Source organism: Arachis stenosperma, chromosome 1 (genome assembly GCF_014773155.1).
Source record: "Arachis stenosperma cultivar V10309 chromosome 1, arast.V10309.gnm1.PFL2, whole genome shotgun sequence".
Taxonomy (NCBI): Eukaryota; Viridiplantae; Streptophyta; class Magnoliopsida; order Fabales; family Fabaceae; genus Arachis; species Arachis stenosperma.
The window spans coordinates 130,496,353-130,501,745 of NC_080377.1; the positions used below are offsets into that span (position 1 = coordinate 130,496,353).

A 5,393-nucleotide genomic window follows, 5' to 3' on the forward strand; every position below is an offset into this window, starting at 1 on the left:
TTATAACGTGTTTTGGGCGTTCAACTCCGGATCATGACGTGTTTCTGGCGTTTAACTCCAGACAGCAGCATGTAATTGGCGTTCAATGCCAATTTACGTCGTCAAATTCCGAATAAACTATTATATATTGCTGGAAAGCTCTGGATGTCTACTTTCCAACGCCGTTGAGAGCGTGCCATTTGGAGTTCTGTAGCTCCAGAAAATCCATTTTGAGTGCAGGGAGGTCAGATTCCAACAGCATCAGCAGTCCTTTTGTCAGCCTTTTTCAGAGTTTTGCTCAAGTCCCTCAATTTCAGCCAGAAATTACCTGAAATCATAGAAAAATACACAAACTTATAGTAAAGTCCAGAAATGTGAATTTAACATAAAAACTAATGAAAACATCCCTAAAAGTAGCTTGAACTTACTAAAAACTACCTAAAAACAATGCCAAAAAGCGTATAAATTATCCGCTCATCAGCTGGGCGTTAGTGACAAACGCAAAAGAATCAATGGATTCTATTCCAACCTGATTGAGAACCAACAGATGATTAGCCATGCTGTGACAGAGCGCGTTGAACATTTTCACTGAGAAGACGGGACTGTAGCCACTGACAACGGTGATGCCCAACATACAGCTTGCCATGGAAAGGTGTAAGAAGGATTGGATGAAGACAGTAGGAAAGCAGAGAGACGGAAGGGACAAAGCATCTCCATACGCTTATCTGAAATTATCACCAATGAATTACATAAGTATCTCTATCTTTATTCTATGCGTTATTCATAAATCATCTATAACCGTTTGAATCTGCCTGACTGAGATTTACAAGATGACCATCGCTTGCTTCATACCAACAATCTCCATGGGATCGACCCTTACTTGCGTAAGGTTTATTACTTGGACGACCCAGTGCACTTGCTGGTTTGTTGTGCGAAGTTGTGAAATTATGTTTAGACCATGGTATTGAGCACCAAGTTTTTGGAGCCATTACCGGGGATTGTTTGAGTTGTGAAAAGTAGAGATCACAATTTCGTGCACCAGACACTACAACATTCTTTTGCCAACACAAAGGGAAGGTAGGTTCACCAGTCGTCTCTAAGAAAAAAGGTCAGGCTCCCTCAACAGCTCGAACCATGAAAAAATAGTTCTTAAAATCCCTAAAGGACTCATCAAACATGGAAAAAAACTTTGTGCCCTTGGGCAGACCTGAAAGAAAAAGAAACCCAAGAAGCTTTCTTTTTGGTAGTCCCAGGCTTGGTCAAAACAAAGAGATATAGAAAGAGTTTGAGAAGGTATGACATCTAACTCTTGGCAAAGTAATTGAAAGATCTTGATAAAACCCCAGGAGTTTGGATGGAGCTGGGATGAAGCTACATTACAAGACCACAACAAGTCGGTCTCAAAGGAGGTAAAAGGGAAAGTAATGCTGAGATAGCTGAGAAAATAGTCATAGGCATAGAAGAAGGGACGTTCTCCCTGGGTCAGAGAAGGAAAGCAAACCCTTTCATTAGAGTCAGGTGCTACCAGTTCATAGTTTTTCTCCTGATCCCTACGACTACAGATCCGATGATGTTTTCTAAGTTCCACAATGTACTCAAAATTAACTATGAAAACACACATCAAGACAACGGAGTCCAGCTAGTCAGACATACCCTCAGGAACTTTGGAAGACGTCTCGACAATATTTTTGTGAGAAGACATGGTCAACTAGTCCTACAGCAAAAGAAAAAGATAAAGGAATTACTAAATAAACAAATCGAAAAACATCTCAGACAAATATAGGTACAACCCAGGCTAAAGCATACAAAACAGCAAAGGGAAACCCCAGGACTCGCACCAAGGTCCAGGGGCATCCTTCGAAGGCAGTAACAGAGTAGGATTCCAGGAAAAATCTACGACCTACAAAACAAAGAAGCAGCCCTCCTCTGACGGCAACATCCCACAAAAACACAAAATAATCCACCAGAATCATTACCTTTTACAGCCTATCAGTAAATCAAACATCAAAGCATGCAAAAGGACAATCATCAAAAGCGAATCATCAAAAGCGCAACCTTTACCCAAAATCAAACAAAATACATTACTTCAAAGGAGGAAATCAAGAAGACACAAATCAGAAGATACAAACAGAAGCAATGACAGCATGCAAAACTCTAAAAGCACCAAACTACCAGGGAATCAACCTAAGAGTATACATAAGTCAAAAAACACCAGAAAGCACGACAAACGCAGAAAAGATCCAAGCTTTTTCAATAAACACAAAGCCGGGCAAGATCAAAACCTTGCACGTGCAAAATAGTACAGAAGAAACGAAGAAGCAGAAAGAAAGAACCAACCTGAAAGAGGAAGCGACGAGAGAGGGGCGAAAATCCAGAAGTTGCCTTGTAAATGGAGGAAGCTCCAGTAACCACCAATGACGCCACGAAGAGAAGCACGAAAAAGGCTCAGTTAAAGATAGAAAAACGAAAAAAGGTAGAGTTACAGCGAGCAGAAGAGAAATTGCAATAAGCAAAGAGGAAGGAAATGGAAGCGAAAGGTTTTTTGAAAAGATTTCAAAGTGAAGAAAAGGAAACGGTGAAGGGAGGAGTTAATGGGTTTTTTAAAACCCTCGCACGTTCCCAAGAAAATGTAAAACGCGCACTACAAGAGGAAACGTCACACATTTAAAAGCTACTTAAAGGAAGTTCCACAAACAGACCTAGCAAAAAATGCTCGAGTCCGGCTTCCCCAAAAAAAATCGAAAAACTCGACTTCAAAAGAAAGACCGAGCTCGAGCAGGGACACTGTTCATACCCTAGGTCGAGTTGTTTAACCCTGGATGTTTACGACAAGTCGACCAACCTCTTCAGGTCAGGAGCATCCGACCTCTTCTTCAAGAGGTCGGTCAAATCACCAGGAAAAGCCCAAAAAGGGCCCAACAGAGGAACACAACCCAAAATCCTAAGGCAGCCCAAGCCTATAGAGATAAGGGCAGTACCCTTAAAAGATAAGATGACTTCACCTGAAGATAAGATAAGATAAGATAAGATAACTATCTTATCTCCAGAAAGGTCACTCCTCATCATTATATACTCTGGGTCAGAGCAGATGTCTCTTTGCTGGTAGAAACTTCAGCAACAGCTTTTGAGTGGCTGTGCCTATGCCTGTGATTCCTAGTGGACTCCGCTAAGTCGCTGATTAATTGCCATGCTTCATCTTCAGTCTTGTACTTTTTCATAGAACCATTACTAGCACCTTCCAATGTGGTCTTATCCTGAGGCTTCATGCCTTGTGTGAAGTAGCTGATCAACACCATCTTGTTGATCATGTGATGGGGGCATGCGTCCAGGAGATTGTTGAAGCGCTCCCAATATTCATAGAGAGTCTCAGATTCGCCTTGAATAATCATAGAAATTTCTTTCCTCAATCTATCAGTAACTTTAGTTGGAAAGTATTTCTCCAAAAATTCTCTTCTAAGCGTATCCCAGTTAGTAACAGTCGCTTCAGGTTGGGTGTAGTACCATTCCCTCGCCTTTCCCTCGAGAAAATGGGAAGGCGGTTAACAGAATAGGAGTTTCATCCGCACCATGACGCCTAACAGTAGAATAAGCTGTCTGGAAATCCCTAAGGTGCTTAATAGGCTTTTGAGCAGGTAAGCCATGAAACTTGGGTAGCAAGTTGATTAGTGCAATTTTCAGTTCAAAATCTGCAGCCACCGTTGGGTGATGCACTTGATACGGCTGCAGTGTAAAATCTGGGGCTCCGGCTTCCTGGAGAGTAATCCTCTTAGGTTCTGCCATGTTACCTGCACGTGAATCAACTGAATCAGTAGTAAATGAGCTTGTGTCTTCCTCAAATGGCGGTTTAGATTCGCCCTCAGATGAGACTGGTGAATCGATAACAATCACTTCACCACCCTCAGAGGCTAACCGACGTCGAGCTTGCCTAATATGTGAAAGAGTTCTTTTGATTTCAGGATCAAAACCGGCTAAGCTCGAATCAGGCAGTGAACGTGTCATTCAACGAGAAAAATATAGAGCTCATGGTAATAAAACAAAATAAAATAAAATACAAATAAATAAATTCTAACCAATAAATTAGCACACTATTGCAACTCCCCGGCAACGGCGCCAAAAATTGATGGAGGCGGAAATCGACCGATTAATAGAATAAATACGTTGCAAGTACAGTTCTTAACTAGTGAAAATCCGCTTATCAATTTAAAAGGGTTGTCACAAAATTAGAATAAAAATATTGGGAGTATGAATCCCAGGTCGTCTCCCAACGAGTTGACAAAAGAGTGCAGTTTATTGGTCAGAGGTTCTCCAAGAAATTTTGAGTTTGAGAAATAGGAAAATAAATAAGAGAATTTATATAATTTAAATAAAGATCTTGACCGGGAGAAGATTAATTGGAAGTTCTATCCTTGTTGGATTTTTCTCAAGATCAATTGATAATTGGTAGTTGTTTGATGAGCGGATAATTTATACGCTTTTTGGCATTATTTTTAGTATGTTTTTAGTATGTTTTAGTTAGTTTTTAGTATATTTTTATTAGTTTTTAGTTAAAATTCACTTTTCTGGACTTTACTATGAGTTTATGTGTTTTTCTGTGATTTCAGGTATTTTCTGGCTGAAATTGAGGGACCTGAGCAAAAATCTGATTCAGAGACTGAAAAGGACTGCAGATGCTGTTGGATTCTGACCTTCCTGCACTCGAAGTGGATTTTCTGGAGCTACAGAAGCCCAATTGGCGCGCTCTCAACGGCGTTGGAAAGTAGACATCCTGGGCTTTCTAGCAATGTATAATAATTCATACTTTGCCCGTAATTTGATGGCCTAAACCGGCGTTCCAAATCAGCTCAAAACTACCCGGCGTTAAACGCCGGAACTGGCACAAGAATGGGAGTTAAACGCCCAAACTGGCACAAAAGCTAGCGTTTAACTCCAAGAGAAGTCTCTACACGAAAATGCTTCAATGCTCAGCCCAAGCACACACCAAGTGGGCCCGGAAGTGGATTTTTATGTCACTTACTCATCTTTGTAAACCCTAGGCTACTAGTTCTCTACAAATAGGACCTTTTACTATTGTATTTTCATCTTTAGATCTTTGAATCTTTGGATCATTTTAGATCTTTTGATCATCTTGGGACGTCTAGTTCTTAGATCATTGGGAGGCTGGCCATTCGGCCATGCCTAGACCTTGTTCTTATGTATTTTCAACGGTGGAGTTTCTACACACCATAGATTAAGGTGTGGAGCTCTGCTGTACCTCGAGTATTAATGCAATTACTATTCTTCTTCTATTCAATTCGGCTTGTTCTTATTCCAAGATATTCATTCGCACTCAAAAACTTGATGAATGTGATGATTATATGACGCTCATCATCATTCTCACTTATGAACGCGTGCCTGACAACCACTCCCGTTCTACA

General features: G+C 40.7%; 1 non-coding gene across 1 annotated transcript; it reads left to right on the plus strand.

Moving 5' to 3' along the window:
- The first annotated feature begins 3,285 nt into the window (after positions 1-3,285).
- On the plus strand, positions 3,286-3,389 carry LOC130948291 (small nucleolar RNA R71). The gene has a single exon (XR_009072999.1). It is a non-coding gene; the product is annotated as a small nucleolar RNA R71 (small nucleolar RNA).
- The last annotated feature ends 2,004 nt before the right edge of the window (positions 3,390-5,393 follow it).